Source organism: Dermacentor albipictus, chromosome 1, assembly GCF_038994185.2.
Source record: "Dermacentor albipictus isolate Rhodes 1998 colony chromosome 1, USDA_Dalb.pri_finalv2, whole genome shotgun sequence".
Lineage (NCBI taxonomy): Eukaryota > Metazoa > Arthropoda > Arachnida > Ixodida > Ixodidae > Dermacentor > Dermacentor albipictus.
The window spans coordinates 163,855,867-163,878,082 of NC_091821.1; positions in this window are offsets into that span (position 1 = coordinate 163,855,867).

Here is a 22,216-nt window from a genome sequence, read left to right on the forward strand (position 1 = left end):
TCACTTATCATGGTCGTAACTTTTTATCGAAAACTATCTGTGGCATTGGGCGTTCCTGCTCCACTCAACACAAGCTGACCACCTCATATCATCCTTCTACCAATCTACTGACAGAGCTGTTGAATCGCACACTCACACATATATATGCTATCGAGGTACGTGTCGAAGGACCATGACTAGGACGTTACCCTTCCTTACGTTAAATTTGCCTGTAATTCTTCTCGACATGACACCGCCGGAGTTTCTCCATTTTATCAACTGTACGGTCCCGAACCGATCTTGCCACTTGATGCTCCACTTCCTACTCCGACCTCAACAAGCGAGTGTGCGCCCTGACCGACCATGCACACTGGCTGGCCCGTACTCGACTGATGGCATCGCAAATCGCTCAGCAACATTTGTACAGTGCGCGCCACGGTGACGCACATATTTCGCCTGATGCGCTCCTGCGGTCCCCATCTCGTCATGTCGGACTTTCAGTGAAGCTCCCTTCCCGATACAGGGAGCCCTCCCGTGTGCACCGCCAGGTAACGCTAGCGACCTACGACATCGCTCCCACCACTTCTACCTCACCCTCTACTCGGTCATCCAGTGATTTCGTGCACGTCAGTAGCCTGAAGGCCTAATACACTGCTTCTGAGCCCGGCCTTTAGTTGTACCGTGATGGTGCTTTTACCGCCGGCGGTAGTGCTACCGACCAGTAGTTGCGTTGAAGGAGAGGCGAGCTTTGGGAAGGCGAGGACGGCGCTTAGAGGCTAGCGCGGGCTGTTGCTTTTTGGCCAAGTGCAGCGTATTCACTTGTAAATATGCTTGTATATAGCTTCTCGTCGGCGTCTTCCCAGCTAACAATATTATTATTTTTGAAGAAAAGCACACGAGACCATTTAACATCATTGGTTATTCGTTTTGGAGTTATCTTGATAAAAGTCGCATATAGGAAACTGGCAACAAACAACAAAAATAGGGCGAACTGAAGTAATTTTCTATCTACTTAGGATAGGCCCTACGTATGGAACACACTCTTACCTTTTAACCGGTGGTGAACTTCCTATGTGCAGTAAATGTAGCGAGACAATCACTGTACTCCACGTTTCGCTGGAGTGTGTCGGAAAGCAGAAGCAGAAAAGATAAAGCACTGTTCTCTAGCTTACGAGAGCATATTTATCTCCATCCTACAATGTTCCGTGGCACAGACACGGTTTTTGTCACTAAATAAGCCTTAAACTTTTTGCATGATGTTGTTTCATTGCACGTTATAAATTCAAGAGATTCGCAGCACACTATATCACCTGACGCGTCTGCGGCGATAGTAGCGTTTTGTGGAGCCTGTGATTTCTTGCCTTCAAGGGCCCTGATGAGGCAGTAGTGCTACTAGCACTGACATGTTTTACTATATCATTTCTTCGTAGAAAGTATGTTATGTTCATGGCACACCTCATGAGTCAGAATTTTATTACATATATATTTTAGGTACTTTACAGTGAATATTTCCGAGGCATCAACACAGCCATATCACATCTACCCTTCGCAATTTATTGCTTCACTGAAAACTTGTGATCACTCGCTTGCTTGACGCTTGTGGAAAACTGCAGAAATCTATTCCATCTCCCTCCGAGAGGCGAGCCGATAACTCTCTCCCGACTCCCACTCTACCCTCGTGAGTTCTCGGGGAGAGGAGGTCCCGGGTGGCACCACCCGCGCTCTAAGAAGATGCCAGGGGGAGGCGACAGCGTGAGAACGACCGGAGCCTAAGCAGCTGGAATCGGCATCTTCCGATAAGCACGGCTGAGGAAACTTAGCGACGACGGGTGATGGAGGTCACAGCACTACGCACAGGTGAATACCTGCGCTGCTCGCTATAGCCTGCCACCTGCCTGATCATCAAGCGTCTTGGAAGCCAGCGCTTTTTGTTGGAAAGACCCAATAAAGCGTTTGGGTCTGTTTTTTTTTGTTAGCGCTGTCTGTGTGTCGTGTTTGGTAGGCCGAGCCGGTGGGCCTCCGAGGTCAGTAGCACTGAAGTGCGTGTACGCGCTGGGAAGCTAGACAGTGCCCGTAGTATAGTACGAGCTAGGCCGGGTGGAAACCGCTTACAAGCTTTGTTGCCAAACCTCAGCCTTGCGCCGACGAACTATATGCATCATCTTTATCATCCTTTTTAATAAATGTCAGCGAAGTGCGTTGCATTTGCTCATTTGCTACCTAAAAAATAAAAGTTTGAATTACTGAAGTTTCGTGAGCTCAAACACTTCAGTAGTAAACCTGGCTCCGTTGCTTCCGAAATGATTTGAAATTTAAGAGCTCTCTATCTTTTTCCTTTCCTTATTGAAAATCGCCGAAATCGTAATTTAAGCTATATCATTGCTTTTCAAGTACGCTTTAGGTTAGAATGCGCGTGAGGCATCGAATAATGCCCGAAAAGGCGACTTCCATGCGGTCACTTAATGGACATACTTGTACATCTGCATTACATTGCCAGGAATCTTTGTTTCATGGTAATTTCGTTAGATTTGGATCAAGAAGACGAAAGCGAGGAGGAAAAGCTGGATGGTTAGCCAATATAAAGACCGTCTGGCGGCCTTGTGATGGGGTAAGGAGCCAAATGGAATTCAAAATAATAGTTGAAAAAATGGATGGCGTAAAATAAAGAGAAGGAAGAACCAGAAGCAGTCGCAGACGCTGCACACGCATCGAATTCGTCTTCCACAAAGTGCTTTTGAAGCTACGCGTCTGCGTCCCGCAAGTGGCGGTCCTCCAATGGAATTCACGTGGTCTCGGCGGCCATTCGCGCGGCCGCTCGCTTGGCGTGCCGAAGTTCTTCGGCCGCGTGTCACTACTCTTCTTTCTCGCGCTCCACGGCGCGCGTATCTCGTCGGCCCGTTGCTTCGCCTCCTGCCTCGCTGCTTCGATACGCATCACGTACCTCTGCAGAGTCTGCAGAGCAAATGCACTCTTACGCTCCTCTTCCACCTTATACTTTCAATGCCCCATTGCTGTATGTACAAGTAGAGGCCTACGCGCCACATAGCGCAGCTAGCGCAACCGATACAGGCCTATTTGTGGCACATACACCCGTGCCAGCGATTCGAGCCAGGAGAGGAGGCGCCAAGCCAGTATCGGCTTCGCGCCCTTTCCGCAGCGCACGCCTGCGCGTGGAGTAATGAGGGGCCGAACCAATAATGGCCGGCGAGCGGGCGCGTGGAGGTTCGCGCACATCGGCGACGAACGGTGACCTGTGACTGCCTTGGCTCTGACTAAGCAAAGAAATGCTTTGCATTTAAAAAAAGTGCACATGCCTGCAATGTCTTGCACAACTATTCTTAAAGGCGAGCTGCAAGGCAATTTCACTTTGGTTAAATATTTTACAAATGAGTAGCATACTGGATGCCCCAGTTATCGTTAGCCAGGCTGTTAAGCTAAAAAAATAAAAGAAAGACAGACTACGCGAGCATGGTGCAATGTACAAATTTAAGACATAGGATGTTCGATCGTCAGGCCTCTGACTACCGAACGCTGTAGGTCTCATAATGGTATCTTGCATCGTATTTTCTTCAATATTCTTTTTTAGTTCTATAGCTTGGCTAACGTTAGCTGGGAAACGCGGTATACCACTTAACCAATCTTTGCAAACCCGAACGGCTTGCAGTTCTGTAGTTTTCCTTTTAGTAGCCTTTTCAATAGAGGTACCAGCAGTCATAGAGGCATTACGTAATCAAGGAGTACAGGCCGCTTACGTAAATACCTTGGCAAATATCTGCAGAGATTCCACAGCTACCTTAATTCTACACAAGAAAAACAGGACGATATGTTAAAGAGAGGGGTCAGAGAAGATGACAGAATTTCTCCAATGCTATTCACTGCGTGCCTCGAAGAAGCATCCAAGCTATTAAACTGGAAAGGCTTAGGAGTAAGGATCGACAGCGAATTTCTCAGCAACCTTGGGTTTGCAGATGACATTGTTCTGTTCAGGTATACACTGGAGCCGAGTTACAACAAATGATTGAGGACCTTAACACAGAGAGTCTAAGAATGGGGTTGAACATTAATATCCAGACGACAAAGATAATCATCAACAGCCGGGCGAGGGAATGAGAGCGCAGGATCGTTAATCGCCAGTCAGCCTGTAGAGTATGTGAAGGAGAACGTTTACCTAGGTCAATTACTCACAGGGTACCCTGATCATGAGACGGAAACTGGAAGCTTGCGATTATCATTGAAAAGGAAGGTGTATAATCAGTGCATTTTACCCGTGCTGACATATGGGGCAGGAACTTGGAGACCGACAAAAAAGCTTGAGGACAAGTTAAGGACCGCGCAAAGAGCGATGGAACGAAGAATGCTAGGCATAACGTTAAGAGACAGAAAGAGAGCGGATCGGATCGGAGAGCAAATGGGTAATAGTCGATATTCCGACTGACATTAAGAGAAAAGAAAATGGAACTGGGCAGGTCACGGGCAGTTCACGTAGGTTAGATAACTGGTGCACACTTATGGTTAAAGAAGCCGCGGTTCCGGCCACTCGGGCTGGCGTCGCCAAGCGCCTGGGGCACGTCGCCTACAGAGGCTAATCGGAGTACGCGGTTGTCCAAGCGTCTCGATGGCGAGCGGGCTCGTCACAGCACCACGCAGCAGCTGCGGTATCTACGCTAGGCAGTAGAGGTTGATACGCGCAACTGCTATGGCAACTGCCGGTTCGTGTGCTCCAGCGTGGTGATACGTAGTGCTGATTGGCTTTGTCCTGCACCAGCTTGACCGACAGATAGTAGCCAAATCCACATTTCACATTTTGAAGCGATATAAATAACAAGTGTACGTGTGCTCTTGGTTTACCTCGGAGGTAACGCCGAGGGGCTGTGCTTTAGTTAAGTCATGGTCACTTTTGGCGAGCGGTAATAGCGGCGATTTCTTTTTCTTTTCTTTCCATTGTCGCATCAAAAACGGCTATTTTTGTGAGCTTATTGTGAGGTTTACACTGGTCTTATAAACATCAAATTTTGCGCCAAGGCTCCTCTATATCTAGAATAATTTAAAGTAAATCATTAACAGCTTCGAAAATTGTTGCAGTTGGCCTTTAAGGTCTGTCCCTCAGTGTGGATGCCCTCAGGGAGCGGGGCAACGCATTTATGGCCTTATGGGCTGACAGTGGACTGCACCTGTGTTCTAGCATTCTCGTCTCCGACACGAGTGATTGTCTAGTTGATCTAGCACAGTCGAGAGCTCTTTACGGGTGCACAATAGCGACGGCAGTCATAAATTATTCGTCTTATCATCTCCTCGCAGCCCACAGTCATCGCATGCAGGTCTGTTGGCCATTCCAATTATCGATGATATGGGCATTCGGGAACGCCACGCCGTGCCATAGACAGCGCATGGGTACTGTTTTGGCTAATGGTACCACACGTGCAAGACGGAGCTGCATGTGGGAATTCGAGCTACATAGACTAGTGTTGGTACATTCGTTCGAGCTACACTGGGCCAAAACCAAATGTAAGCTTGCGTGACAACGAGCAAAGCTATGTGGCTGAATCGACTCTCGAGAGCGATACTTCTATGCAATAGCCACCATCGTAGACATATTGTGTGGCCTTATCCGCACAGTCGTTACTAGAGATACCGGAATGGTCCGGTATCCAATGATAGACGATATTGTGCCCGTTGTCGATTATGTAGCTAGTGAAGTACTGTGGTGTTAACTACTACTCTCCTGAATAACGATTTTATGAATTTTGTATGAAAGAAGGAAGCAGATAAAGAGCTCGAAAAATGATGATCGATTGAGGTATGTTTATTATATCGACGATGAAACATCTACAAAATAGTCACAGAAAATGGACAACGAGTGCGACGATTTTTCAATAACGTAATCCCGAGCAGCATGGAAAGCTGTGAGCTCTGCAGCTGTCGATGATGTCAAATAAGATTTATCTATTTAAAAAGGCAGCACACTTGTTTATACATCAATTAACATTAAATCACACAAATACGAATGCTATCAGCACTAGTGTTTGTGTGATTTAGTGTTAGTTCATGTATTAACAAGTTCGCTGCTTTGTTGAACGATAATGGCCGACAAACTAGCCCTCCGATATTACCTGAAAGATACATTCAATTTAATGATGATGCTTTCCGTAGTAACGACTACCGCATCTGCTGAGCTTGCAAAGGAATTCAACCCATTCGCATAAATGAGAAGGCTTCCATTTTCGCGCAGGAATGTAATCGGGGACTGTTGGATGGCTAAAGAGGAGATCTCAGCTTTTACACGCCAGGAATGCGGTGAAAGTCTTGGAGTAGCTGCAAGTACCTCACCAGTAAAGCTCGACGGTAAAGTTGCACTACGAAACGTCAAGCAAGGTGTAGTCGTAGGAATTCAGCCGACGTGAAGCCGAGAGGTGTCTGATATGTATCAATTAAGAGTCGACACAATTGTATGTAGGGATGGATTCTTCGTGTGCGATGGCTGCGCAGCTGCCGTTGTAGCAGATGAGGAGGCACATGCCTGAAAAACCAGAACGTGTTCACAGGGCTTAGACTGTCGCCATAACATTCAGCTGAATGCACAAAGCCGGACTGCTGTGTCGCCGTGACTATGGCCATAAAATTTCGAAGCTAATCCCTAAACATGAAGTGTCAATAAGCATGCTCCCATTTCTTTAGTTTTTGCCTTTAGGTGTGCAGTAACGCAAGATCTTTTTTTTTTAAGACTCGTGATTGGATTGATAGCAAATAGATGCAATTTCCCCATAAATAGAGAAAGAGAGGGGAAAAGGATAAATGAAAAGCAGGGAAGTTAACCAGGACTGAGCCCGCTTGGCTACCCCTCACTGGGGAAGGGAAATGGTTCTAAAAAATGAGGAAACTTTTTGCTCTTATGCATCGAGCCGTAAACTATCGTCGTTGTATCGTCATGCTAGAAGGAGTGAAAAGTAATAGACGTACCAGAGTATACTCTAGAATTTCGAATAGCTTCGCCATGGCTTGAAGTTGTCTTCCATTGCACGGTTGAGGCCACCTGGAGAAAGTTAAATACGCCTGATCCGAAGTGGCCTTGACATGCGCAGCGCAGTGAAGGAGAGCGTGGCTGCGATTGTGCTCCAGAGCGAGTCGAGCAACGATAGAGCAGCGACAAACTCCAGGCCAGTGAGGCATAAGCGAAGCGTGCAAAAGGATACGCCGATGTTCACGAGGGTGAAAGCGGAATTGTGCCGGCAGTTCATGGATGATCAGTTCCGTTGCAAGTGCGACGTGTGCCACAGCCTGTGGTTTTAGTCGGGCATAGTGCGGGCTCCGAAAGGCTCTCCGTCGCTTCTCGCTGCTGCGTTTCCTTATTACCATAATAGCAAAGTAATCATAGCAAAAAGGTCCTGATATCTGTGTTTATAACGACAAGTCGGAAGATGAAAGGGTAACGAAAGACCAGATTCAAAGGATGAGCTACTGCTGTCAACGAAGGCACCCCGGTTTCCTTTTCACCTTTGTGGCCCTTCGCCTTCTTGTACTGTTAAGGAAAGCTTGAAAAATGTCGAGTTTTTCTTCAAAATCAAAATCTGATAGTACCATATGATTTCGACCTTAAAGTAACTCCTTAATCAAGCATGCCGGTTCACGTGTCCTGTGCACAATCTCTCGGCCGTTCTGCCCGCAGTGTAATTATACAGTGTAATTATTCTAAAAAATCTCAACTGAAAGTGTGCATGTTTGCTAGGAAGCAAAGTGTTCATGTGTTTCATTGGTAACTGAGAACTGCTTTGTAAGTAGTGCCCCAGCGGGAAGATACTGAGGCAGCGCTGCTTTCATTCATTTGAGCAATTATACAGCTTGTAAGACAGCAGAAATGCAAGAGCTACTACGATCACAAAAGGCACAAGAGCTAACAAGCTTAAAAAAACAGTTTATCAGGGTTAATTTTTTTTTTGTAGACCCTGAAGAGCGGTGCACCGGTCGAAACTGTCGAAATAAATACTTGTTCTGTTTACCTTGTAGCATCGACCAAGTCCTGCATATGTATATATATGTGCTTTTTCATCCACTTTCATTTGCATGTATGTATGATTACTTTAGTTCAGTTAAGAACTGCAGATTATTGTCCCTATGCTGTCCGTGTCATTGTTTGTTGGTTTCTAATGATTTATAGTTATACATTATTTAAAATGTCCTTACAGACCTCCTATGAGGCATTGAGTAAGGGGGGGGTCACATAAGAATTATAAGAATATATAGGGCCTATAACAAAACATAGTAGACATATGTATTATTAATAGACACTGGAAAAATGAATACATATCTTCTACAAGCATTAAAGCATTGTACAAAAATAACAGGGTCAGTAAAGTACACATTAGAAAAAAGACAAACGATACAGTACTTTCGAAAAACAATGTAAATAAAAAAATGTTGCCACTCCAGTAGAAATGCTAAAAAATTCTTTAAAAATACAAGAATAATAAGCGAGATAATGAGCTCATAAACAAGAGAGCACATAACTGGAAAACAGAAGAAAATGCATCATGCACTTTATTGAAGTTAGGCGGTGGAATATGAACTGATGAACTGGTGGAATTTATCGGGATTACATTCGGAGACGATCAAATCATGAAGAGCGCTGCACAATCGAATGGCACGAGGAAGCGCCAACCAATTGAATGGATGAGTGTTCCTGTAGATGAGCGTGAAGCTGAGGGGATTATATAATCTGTGGGATGTGCAAGGTGCGACTTGAAGCCGTGAAGATTTCCTAGCCGCATGAACGTACCTGTGAAATAATGATATGAGCGCAAAATAGCGTAGAGTACTTAGTGGCTGAAGTGAAATATTAAGTTTTATTTCTGAGATGCTTGAATTGTAGGTGTAGTTACGTGATATAAACTTGGCGGCCCTATATGTTGAACTGGTTCTAATAAACTGATTAGGGGCCCTATAACGTAAAACTATTCCAATATGTTTCTATTCCAATTTCCTGACGTCAAATTTGCGTAACCACCGACGCAAGCACCGGGCGGTCACCCATAGGGTTGTCTGAACAGACCAATCAAACGCTCTCCTCATTCATAGGAGGTCCCTTTTGTTTGCTTGAAAAACGAATAACATTGCCTACACTGAGCGGCTTGTTGTATCTAATTGGCTGACAAGAGGCGAGGAGAACGCTCAAGTGGAGAGGGATTCACTAGGGCAGAGCCAGTGCACTGAAAACCGATAACCGGATGAAGAGGGTGGTGCCGGCGTCTGCGATTGGTCGGCTTTCCCTTACTTAGCTTGTGGTGGCTGATCGAAAATCGCGGCGGCATGCAACGGAAGCTTAAGAACGACACTAAATTTGACCCTCAGCAAAGAAGAGTTGGCAGAATGAGGTAGTAAACGTGTCGAAAGTGCTTAAAAACGTTACACGGTCACGCAAGAAGTTTTATTATACGCAAATACACCCATGCTCTCCGGCAGGTGCGAGTAGCCAGCGTCTCAGCGATCGGCGGCAGCTATCTTTTATTCCTTTCGGAACGGGGCAGCCTGCGGCTATTCCGAAAAAAATTCAGTTTTGTTCGGCATATTAATGCATCTTTATCGCGTACACGTCACTTTGACGCGGTGAGTTTGTGCGGTTTTGTGACGTCGCGTGACAGGCAGGTGAAGTGGGTGCAGCCCGAAAACTTTTTACCAATAGCCGAGGGCTAATGGCGAAAAGGGGTCGAATCAGAAATAGCTGTTTTTCTTTTTTCTGTCAAATCATGCATAATCAGTGTGCACACATCATATCAGATGGGGAGGTATTGCGGTTTTTGTGACGTCGCGTGACAGACAGGTGAAATGGGGGGTGGTGGAAAAAAGTTTTTGACCAATCGCAGAGGGCTGATAGCAGAATTGGAATAGAAAAGTTTGGAATAGTTTTACGTTATAGCGCCCTAGGTTGCTACGATGGGGCGACCGTATCGGAGAGGCAAATTCGAGGTGGGGGCGAACGTCTGATAAGCTAGCTTGCGGATCTTAGAGGGCGCATTACGTAGGTTTCAGTACAAGTACACCAGTGATATTGCAGCATTAGTAACGTGATAGGTCCAGGAAAGGCTTGGTGGACGTCCGACGCCGACATCACATATTTTTCGACACGGGGCCTTTAACGCTAACGCGTTAATAATCCTGAATGAAAAGCCCAGGGGAAAATACATAAAGAAGTAAATCAATTTATCATTGTTACTATTACGATAGGAATTATATGGGCTATATATAAATATACATACATATTTGGATCATCAAGGCAACGGCAGAAAATTGCCCATATCATTCCTATCGGCATAGTAAAGCTGCTAAACTAATTTCCTTATTTATTTATTTTGTCCTCTGTTATTCATTCTCGATTATTAACGTGACAGCGTTACAGGCCCCGTGTCGCAAAAACATCCGATGTCGGCGTCGGACGTCGCTTGAACGAAAATCATTCCGAACCACAACCACGCAGGCCCTTCGCGTGGCGCAGATGCGTTACTGAACTAATTGAATTCCTGAATGAAAAATACGTCAAAAAAATTGCAAAGTGCTACTTATACGCAACCTACAGACATGGTAGCGTCGGAGTTTAATTGAATATACCAGAAAGCGTAATTTTGTTACGCGGAAACTTAAACACAAACACCTTTTTCCGATCGGCGCAGCCCACTCGGTTCCTCGCAACAACACCATCGCACTAGGCTCCGTGGATTCGCAAGAAAGCTGCGGTCGTTTGGAAGCGTGACAAGCAGTCGTGGATCTACGAAATCTATCGCGCTCCACTCTTACGTCCTCCATTTTTTTCTTGTTTATTTTTCTACTTTATACAAAAGCGGGCTTTCCAAAGCCAAACAAGGGCTTGAGAGGCAGTGCCCGGAAGCTGGAGAGATAAAGCACAATCAACAAGACTTTGTATATAGGAGGTGCAACTACAAAAAAAATATATGTATATATATTAGAAAATAAATAAACTTCAATACCTTCTTTTTTCTGCACAGATTTCTGGCCACTTAGAGAGAACATCTACTCAGGTACATTATTAGGTTAGAATGGAATAGAATATTCGCGAATACGTACAACAAAAATACAACAAAAACGTTGATATGAACGGAGTTCTTGGTCTGGCCTATAAGCAATGCAAAACTGTTTTGTCTAGACATGCTTTAATACACACGCTTCTTTAAGATAAATGAAAATTAGGCATCTTCTGGTGTGAAATTGCACCTTTCTCATGGTTATTGTGTAAGCCATACATAACAGGTTTTAACAGAATTTGGAGAAAAGAGTTCACTTTATTTCGCGAAGTATTGGAACAAAAATAAAAGCAAGAAATACCAAGCCGTAGAACATTGCACCGTAGTAGAGTATGCTATCTGCCCTACTATTTGTAGAGGACACAATACTTAACAGCAAATATGATGGTTCGTTCGATAGACAGGCACAACTGCTATAAGTAGGCACGTGTAGAATAAATGAAACATTGGTATGAATATGTTTAAAGGGGTTACGAAAACGTGCCAGCTTTGTCATACTGTGGTTTATATTGACAAAGTTATTGTGAAACCAATTTACAACTTGCTTTAACATTCTATTCTATAACATTCTAACATAGCGTTAGATATCATCTAGATTCATGTAGTATCATATAACGTTCCCACATTTAGCACTAAGAGAAGACTGTATCAAAGAAGCTTCGCTGACACCAACTCTTATCTCATTGTGTTTTGGACGGCATACTTTTTTTACTCGCAACTTCTTGTGTGGCAGTTTTTTTACATGCTGCCGCCTGGAGCCAACTATCTTATTAGCGCGAACACGAACGTTGCCACATTCTTCCAGAGTACTTCCAGAGTCTGATAAAATGGGTTCAATGTCAGTCTGTCGTGGGAAGTAACGTCAAACACGCCGAGAGAAATCTCGAGTGTTCTCTCTTCATTGATCTCTGATTTTTGACGCACATGCAATAACCCTCCACTTCGCAGTTTTTCACCTGCCGCACTACCGCTATTCCGCCTTCGCTTCTTTCTTTTCCCCACACTCCTTTCTTTTTTTTTGTAGCCTGTCGATGAGTTAAAGTAAATAATTTTGCGACTATTCCTGTCAGTCGTGCATATAAATTGGTTCATTACCTGCACCTCTTCCCAGTATGCAAATTGTTAAGTTTTGATCAGATGAAGAAAAATCAAACGTCACCTTAATAGAGTGCTGTCACGTTGAATACATTTTCTTGCGTGCCTGCGCAAGAGTTGCCGCTAATGCGACGGCGTACAGCGGTCATACCCCATATCCCTACGGACATAATATGCATGCTTTAACAAAACCTGGACACTACTGCAGTTGACTGAATGGACGGTAGCGAATTTACAAGCACGCTCGTCCATTCAGTTGTGACAACTCGGTGAGTACGTGTTAGCAGACCTCTTGTTTACGAATAAATATCCAATTTTTACCTCTGAGTTGTGGCATATACGTTTTCCTCTGAGAAAAAGCGCCAAATTTATTATGTATGTCCACATTAAAAAGAACTTGCAGTGTCCATACAAAAAAATCCCTTAACATGGGATGTGTTCAAATAGGTCTTCAAGTTTTATCTAATTCAGTGTATATTAAGCTTCCTTGAGATTGGCTGCTCCACTTCAATGCAAATGAATATGATAGAAAAGACGCAGGTCTCATCTACGTGCACTTTCATCATTTTGGTAGAGCAGTGAGGCAAGGATTTTCTTTTTGCCTCTGCATCCCTTTAATCGGAACCAATTATGCCTTTTTCGAGCTCATTTCCGGATGTCATTACGCCCCAGTTGCTTGCAAAATTTATAGACACCTGCCAAGGTTCCTTAAGGGCATCCTGTACTTTCAAACCTTTCGCTCCTGTAATGGTAATCAGTGCTATATTGTGAAGGGTAGTACTACATGCGCGTTAAAAAGATGGAAAAGTACAATTACAAACAGTTACATAACCTTTGGTAAGGCCCTATGGCTTCCCAGCTATTCGCGAAGTGTTCCCTAAAACCTCCCCTCTTTCGTGTTGCGATGCAATAATCCGCTCTTGTCGTATTCATCCAGAGCAATCCGTAACATCGCACTCCGGTTAACTGAGTGCCGTCACGACAGAGAATTCATTTGAAGGAAGGCAGAGACGTTCACTTGAGCTAACGTGCTCTAGCCTGCAACTCGACTCGTATTAAAACTGTGGGGAGCTGGCCGAGTGATAGGGTTTTAGCTGGGACCCCTTGCAACCACGTCACTCGAAAGCGAGGCAGGAGTCGAGGTACAATGGTAGAGTGAGACGATCTGCAAGCACAGGTCACTTAGTTTGCGGAGAGCCTGGTAAGGCACCGAGCGCTGTTACAGACGCTACTCGCACAAGAAATGGCAGCGAGGTGATGATACCAGCAGCAGACAAACATTTCAGAATAGCCAGTCGACATCGTGGCGATGGCTATCGTAGCACTCTTTCTGGGGGGTCGTCAACGCACAAAGCGTATTGTGAGCAATATTGACAATCCATTCGGTCGCGAGAAATGACGTCTCGGGCATAAGGTCTTACACGGAGAGCAAAAGAAAGTAGTGTCTGGGATAGCAAAGCGGGATGGCAGCCATCAGAACAGAGACACACACGAACAGTATACCCGTCAGCGTTCCCTTGAGCCGCTTCGTAAGAGCACTTATTTGAGGATGATAAGCAGTGGTCATCTTATGCTCTGTAAAATAATTTGAAAAGCATTTCATCGACGAATGTTTATAGGACAAAGCTACTGCCATTCGTAAGCAACTGGCGTGAAGTGCGTGATGAAGATTAACGTTGCTAAGCAGAAGTTGGCAACGTCTGTAGATGACCAAATTGCCAACGCACCCATGATGGCACATCGCGATCCTGTAGTCCGTAGTGACCGTGATCCACTTATGGCTGGAAGTGCACCTATGGAATGCCTCAAGCAAATCGAGTATGGCTCGAAGAGAACTGGGTCTCTTAGGATCTTGGCAAATCGAAGTTGGCCAGCAACCAGAGAAGAAGGGTGCTCGAGGCACGGTGAAGGGCCACTGACAGCGCTCACAGGCGGTAACGTTATGGTCCACTGAACTTGGATCTCTGCTGGCCAGAGAAATAAACGCCGCATGGGCTCATAGGTACCGGGAGCACCGAGGCGTCTAGCAGTTGAAAGCATCATGGAAATGTTCGAGAATGTTAGCTGCCGGGAAACAGCTTGAAAAAACGCTTGGCCAGCAGGCTGTATGTTTTGACGGTACAGAATGTGACTGTTTACGTCTGGGCCTGTTCACGCCCTTTTTCCTAGCAAACGCTACAACATAGAGAAGCATCTGAGTAGTTAGAGCAGAGATGGTGCATTACGAACGGTAACGAATAATATAGAGGTTTCCGCTGCCAATGGATTGTAAAGCAGAGATAGCCACTCTGCAGGGATCGACGTCGTCAGAGAAGGCAGGCGAGTCCGCTAGGTGGCGATAGAGATGGTCGCTGGCGTCATGGAGAAACACATTCCTTGCTGTGCTCCGCACTGGATAAGAAGAGTACCGATGATATTGGCCATTGGCGCCTATGCAAATTTTAGTAGTCGCCGATGGGCCGATGTGTCGGGAGCTCGACACCGCACTGAGCCTGTGCTCTGTTCGTAACCCAGGTGCCCCTCATTGCCTGGGCACTCTGAACATTCGCGGCCTTCGACAGAGGGGCGGCGACTAAAGGTGTTTTTACCGACGAGCAATATCACTGCCGTGGCTTCGTGGAACACCGCAAAACGCAGACCTTCGATGGACTGGCATTTCCCCATCTAGACCAGGATACAGATTTTGGCCGGCAACCAGAGGGAACGGCGGTACAATTATATAGGAAGCATTTGACCAATCGGCGAGTGGGACCCGACACCGAGCTGAGCATGCTTAGAACACAGGTTAGTTACGTACAAAACTGTCTGTGCTTTACGAGCTTAGAAGCTAGATGACTGCCTTGTTGCCTCGTCGTGTCTCTCAGACGTACATTATCTGTTACAATATGCTATTTGCACGTCCTTGCTGTTTGTTTATGAGGCTGCTTCTACGAGCATGATGTTGGTATTTTACAGGGATATTGAGACAAAGCTGGGGCCCAAGTGTAATACTGAATTTGTGACGCGAACATAGCCTTGCTAAAATTCTTTTAGAGAGAATCCAACGCTTATAGCCCAGCCAGTTGCAGCGGTTGTCAGACTTGAAAGAATGGAAAGAGGCATCGAATGCACGTTGCAAAACATTGATGAAAAGGTGAAGTGCCTCGAGCAGAAGAAAGGTATCCCCGACGATGACTTATCGTTGCTGACAAAGCATCAAGACAACGCCTCCTGCATAAACTGTGACGTGGCGTTACGAAAGGCTGCTGCAAATGAAGCCGAACATGGAGCGAAGGATCAACCTTCTTTGGAATACAAGATAAGGAAACTGAAATATGGGCCGCCCGTAAAGACGTCGTTGTGTTAGTAGGCGCTGTGTCCTTGTGTTTAACGAATAACTCATGTCATATAGAAAGAGTGCACGGGTTTGGCTGTTTCGAGCAAGGCAGAAATGGGCCAATTTCGCTTTGTTTGGCCGCTTTAAAGATAAAGGATCAATTTGAGCTTCCGGCGCCAAACTAAAGGCAGGAATCTTGCCGTTCGGGAAGACAATGGACGCTGCTAAAGTTTGCAAGACAACAAGGTCTTAACTTTAAGTCGCGCCCTAACAAATTACTCCAAGGACGGTATACGAGGGTATACGACATGGTAAATGACACTGTAATTCAAGCGAAAAAGACTGCTACATGGTTGCACTAGCACTGTTGACAGCACAGAGCGTGTGTTCACTACTTCAGGACGCGCTGCCGGAAGCAAAAATCTAAACGCATTGCTTGTAAACTGCCGAAGCTTCAAAAATAATAGCGATGCACTTGCCACCCCAATGACAAAGGTATATGTAAGCTGGCGGTGAAGCTTAAATAGAAGAGCATGCGTCCAGAAAATGGTGGCGCGTCGCGACTGTCGCCATCTCTGTGTTGGAAGACGACCTCTGTGCAGAAACAATATAGTAAAAATATTGACATTCATTCATTCATTCATTCATTCATTCATTCATTCATTCATTCATTCATTCATTCATTCATTCATTCATTCATTCAGCCAATCCAAATCCTCCGACCATCCACTGGTTTATGCACTTAATAGTCCCTGCAACCATTCTTCCAGTTTCATTCCTTCTCTTGTCGTCAGCAGAGACCACATTCCTGCTTTAGCCATCATCATTACCATCTTCCTGGCTTCTATAGAGTTTATTCGTGCGTATTTCAACATAGTCAGTTGGTTTGCAACAAAGAGTGAGTCATTCTGGCCGATCCCTGCACTGATGAGCTTGCGGGTTGGGAGAAGAGAATAAACATATTCAAATGTAGATTTTAGATTATCTTTTCTTAGTATTCTTTGGTGAGAGTGTAATATATATCTGTAAATTTTTTTTTCAATAACGTTGCTGCGATCGAGATCGGTTCATGATGTTGGAAACTTACGAAACTTAAATGTTTCTAAAATGAGCTGCCTTCCCTTTTGGTGCTGTACCATTCCTTGCCTGTGTTGTTCATGCCAGACGAAGTAGATGTGCTCTTCAATGAGCACCACTAAATGTCTGTTTCAGGATTGAGGGCTTTGATAGCCGGCTGCAACAGTTGTGAATGGAGGTTTCTTTTTCCTTCTTTTAATTGGCTGTGGCTAAGGTACAAACGTGAGCAAAAGTATGCGAACCGCGGGGTCTCCAAAAAACGAAATTTCTTTGTAATTAACATGCATAAACTGAAGTTCACGAGTGCACTGGAAAGTTCTCATTGAGAAGTATGGACTTCAGTCCTCAGTCTCAAAGTATATTGGCAGGCAGAGGAGAAAATCAGCTTTATCGTGCAATCCCTTGTCCGTATAATTTTGCTCACGGGTCTACGTTGGACGATGCCTTTAACTTTTTTACATGACGTTAGACGGATCAGGCAGTGTCTTTATGAAAGTGTACCCGACGTATCTCGTTCGTTTTGGTGTGTTTCTGACGTATCATTTTTGGTATGTTGAATTTGATACCTGAAAACTCCGATTTAAGCTCTGGAAACCCAATGTAGAATCCTTACTAGCGGTTTTGATATGCTGAAGGAAGCTTTCAGTTGTGTGTAGTACAGCGAATTATTTTCTAATAAATAATTACCGTACTATTATTAATAATTCAGTAATTATTTCACAGCTTTATTTGCACCAATACACTCATATATGAAGTACTTATATAGAGACTTACATGTGAAAAAGTTGCACCCTTCGCCTTAAGCCCAGAAAGCCCGAATACTATTTTAAAATATAGCGTTCGGGACTTCGTGCCTCGGCCGCGACGTCGGGTGAGGAGTGGGAGTAGGATGACCGCCTTACGAGTTACAGAGAAATCACACAACGCTACACACTCTCGATGTGCAAGTTTCCGCCACCACACCAGAAAATGAACAAGAGACAGGCGTTCGCCTGATGACATCTCCAGACGAGAGCGTTTCTAAACCCGGTGATCTTGAATCTCTGCTACCCAGAGCTTTATTCGTCAAACCAATGTAAGTATTGATGTGCCAGGGCAACGCTGGAACACATGTTATGGGAATGCAAACAATGTGGGGGGGGGGGATTCCAGACGGCGATACAGCCTCGACCCGAACGCGCTTGGAGTCTAGGCTGCTCAACTCCGCCCTCGAAGACGAACTCTGGGCCGTCCAGCGGGCCGAAAAAGCCGTCAGAGCTCAAGGGCTCGTGGCCGACGCCTATGACGGTATATTCGCACAATCTCCGAATGACTCACCGGGCCTTTCAATAAAGCTATTTTTGTTTTTCTTCTTCGGGCCTTCGTGGAGTTAAGATACACCGGACAAAGCACGCTGAACAGCAAAATACATGATTCCCTTGCGTCAACGCTCATTCTAGGATGCGGTCCGATGCAGTGTGGCTGAGTGGATACCGCTGGAGCAGATCAACGTGCTCATTACTGTCGCAATAACTGCCGTATGTGTTTCCATAGCGTTAAACGCGCTTTCACAGTAAGAGAAGCACATTCCATTCGGTGCCCCTCGACGCGATAATGTGACAACGTGGGCTTCTGACAACTAGACCAATGATGCAATTACACTCCGTTAGTGACCCACTTAAGTTATCGGTGGAAATGCGTCCATGTTGCAACACTTCGCAATTGCGAAGGTATCTAAAGTCGAAACTGTGATGCACGAATTAACAGAAACGCTAACAAACCGAAGCACAGAGGCACAACTCTTGCCCGAACAGTTAGCTCCGCTGACCGCTCTTCAAGTCGGCTTCCGTTTTCTTTCGCGAACAGGCGGGAGCGACCCATTTGCTTTGTGGCCTACAAGCAGTTCTTTCTTGACTAATTGTTAGGGCGAGTTACGCTATCGCATGAGACGTCGCGGTGCTGCTTAGTTTTAAAAGCATGTTGGGCCGTGTCGGTACGCACTTACAATTTCACGCTGTTTCGTCTACTTAAATCAACGCATTCTGTCCAGGTGGTGTTAATGCAATAAGCGCTCGCTACCCTACCAGCGCAGCTGTGGGCTCACTTTTCTAGCGAAAAAAATGTTCGGAAGTGGTTGACTGGGTTCGATACGTTATAGATAAAACGCAAGAGTATAACGTACATAAATTGCCCAACAATTAGCCTTCAAAATGCCGAAATCAACAAAAATAATGCAGTAGAAAGCTCAATAGTTTGCAGTTGGTATTAATATAATATAAGAAGAGTATAGAATATAGAAGTTGCGATCGAACCGCCGACTGCTACGCTCGATGGGTCCCTGGGTTCGATACCAGTTCTCGAATGTTCTTTTTTTTATCTTTTGTTTTATATTCTGTGGCAGTTTGCCGGACGTTGCTAATAAAACCTGACAAGGAAATGTGACGGTAAGCAGTGCGTCCTCACGGCTGCCGCACAGCTTAAGTGGTGAAAGCTTTTTTTTTTTGCCATGTAAAAAAAAAGTACCAGAAACTAAATGAGAGAGAAAAGCTAAGAGGCTGCATTGAGCCCGGAATCGCAACGTGGCAAAGGGGCTATTGCCCAATGCCACCGGTGCAGCTTGGCTAGCTGCTTTTTCAAGATGTTATATTAAGCACTGCCTGAAAACTGTTCGTGCTTCTGGCGCATTATTTTTGGTGATTCCGGTGTTCTGAAGGCTCTTGAGCACTTTACGCATACATTCTCCTCTAAAATTGTACGTATTACATATTTAACGCCTGGAGCCACATCTAAGCGCCTCTTTTGTTGAATAGTGACCCCTCGGCTACGCAAGCACTGGTTGCCGTTGAAGCGCGCTACGTTGCGTTGATTCTCCCATCTGTTTGCACAAGATCCCATCTAGCACATTTTGCGAGCTGAATGTATGCCTGTATTATAAACACCTTTGTGCATATTATAACAGCTGTACTCTGAAGGTAGAGCAAAGCTTTGCAGAATGCAGTTGCGAAAGGGCTCTCTCCACATGAATCCGCCGCGTCTTTAAGACGACAAACTGGATTGCTCGCACGTCTGTCCGACGTGTCTTTTAACTCGGTGAGCGTTGAATAATAGGATTTCGTGAGATCGTGCGCGACGGATGGCCTCGAGCCATCACTTAAACGTATTATTCGCTTTCCCTCTGCTAATCTCGAGTCTAGGAGAACTGAGTGACACTGCTAGCGCTATGTGTGTGTCTTGTTCTTCTTCTGTGTCGATGTACTCAGAGGCGTAGCGTTCCCACTTTCTCGGATTGGAGGGGTGGGAGGGAGGGGATGTGCGAAATGAATACTACGCCCCATTACATTCAATTTCTACGAGGTGGGGTGCGGGGGGGGGGGGGGTGACAAACGCAATGACATCCAGAGCAAATAATGTAAAAGGTTGCTGAAGCTCTTTAAACCATTATTTTGTAAAGCTTACAAAGAGTTGCTGAAGCTATTACTTGGGGATCGATACGGGCAGGTTATTTAATAATCGCACACCCGGAAACGGCCGCGAATCCAGCTATGTCAAGTCATGTTTATTTTCCTTCATCAAAAGGAAAGAATAGCTGCATAAAAGCTGCTACATACAGCAGCTTGGCGGTGTGGCTGCCCCTAAGATTTCACAGCATTGTACAGTACTATACACTTCAATATTAGCTACTACTACAACAACAGCATACTGTCGAATGGGCGCACAGCAAGAAAAAGAAAACGCAGATATAAGCAGCCGTAACACGTGGTAGATCTGCTAAAATTTTAATCCACATACGGGGAAAATGTGACAAATACCTTATAGGATCTTGTAAAGGCTGCACCCGTGGAAGGGCCATGCCCCCAACTTGGTGGCCCAAAATGTGGGAAAAAAATTTCCTGTGGAGAAGCAATCGTGTTCGATGCTCCGATGCCACGCGCTGCGTTTCCGCGTGTCACTACTAGATGGCGAGAGCCGTCTAAAAGTGGCTTACATGGGACTAGTAGTGGCTTACACGGGAACCAACCAAATGGTCTGGTTCCATGTAAGAGCCGCACTTTGTAAAAATTTTGGAAAAAAGTATATCCCTTACACGAGTCTATACAGTAAACAAAACCAAAATGTCAAGCAGAACGGGCTGAAGATGAATGTACAAGCTTCTCCAAAGGAGAATTGCCAGTGCAATAACGTGGGCATGTTTATATGTGTAATTCCCGAAGAGCATTGAAAGAAGTGAATCCGTGTTTTATTGCATATTTTTTTTAGATAGCTCATTTAGATGTGTGAGCAATCTAAACTAAAGTATTTGTGCACCACATTTTTGTTCGGCGAGTACTAACATATGCCAATGCTCACATGACGTGTTTTACATTTTGGTACTCTCTGTGTGGGCTTCGCGATGACAATCAAAAGTTCGAACTTTCTTGTTTAATCATGAATCGTAAAGGTGGGAGAGTAGAAGGATATTGTTGTTTCACATTTACAATACGAAACTTTTTGAAGAACGTTTGTGTATGGGAATGGTAAGGAAGTTTAGAAATTAGTCGAATTACCCGCTTCTGTAACAATGGCAACTTGTTGATATTTTCTGCCGCGGTAGTTGCCCATAAAAGCACACCGTACCTTATAATTCATAATTCATAATTCTTAATTATGAAAGAAAATGTAGAATTATATAACAGAAAACTTGTTGATGTAGGAAACATTGCCCAGTATCGTCGCATAAAACTAACTGTGCGTGATAATTTCTTGGTTAAATATTCAATATACATATCCCATGTCATACGTCGTGAAGCGCAAACGACTAAAGTCTTGAAATACTCAATAATTTGGATTGCTTTACTATGAACTAATATTTGGGGCTGCTCAATTTTTTTTTGTTCCGTGGGTGGAACAATAACGTTTTACTTTTATTAGCATTATGTTTCAAATTGTTCTTGTATGACAAGTTTTCTATTAGTGCTGAGGTATATTAGCATTATTGGAAAGTTGTAAGCCTCCTGCCTTCCCTATCCTTGTTTTCTCTCTCTCTTGTAAGCCTGAATGACCAGTAAGAAATAAGTAGTGTCATCGGCGTCAATAATGTATTTTGCTGAATCGTCTACAATCACTATTTCATTTACGTAAAGAATAAAAAGGGAAGTACCCAGAATGCTGCCTTGTGGGATGCCAGGAAGGATCTATTCTTCATTGGAGCAGTAACTTTCGATCTGAGCCAACCGCCATCTGTTTTGCAGGCATGATGAGGGCATTGAGGAAGCTACGACTCGGATACCATAATGTTCGAGCTCATTAAGTGAAAGCTTGTGATTTGTACAATCGAACAATTTCGTAAAATGCAGTATGACCAAGACTTAAACTTCCCGTTTCCTAGATTTTCCACTATATATTCTTTTGGGTAAGTAGTGCTAGCTCACTTGATATATTCTTGCGGAACCTGTATTGTGCTGGAGATTAAAAGATTATATTGTTCAATAAAAAATGAAAGACTCTTTAATGTGACTGTTTAGAGCCCTTTAGAAAATGCAGCGAGGGTTGATATATCAGTCTGTAGTTAGGCAATTTCTGTCGCCCTTTTCAAATAAAACAGGAACTTTCGCGGTTTGTATACTGTTCGGAAATAGTCCTGCCGAAATAGATATGTTGAATATAAGCAGAAAACGGTGCGATATTTTGTCATTTGCATATTTTAGAGGTTTAATCGCTAAACCCCTAACATATTCGGATTTACAGTTTTTTGAAGCTACTGAAA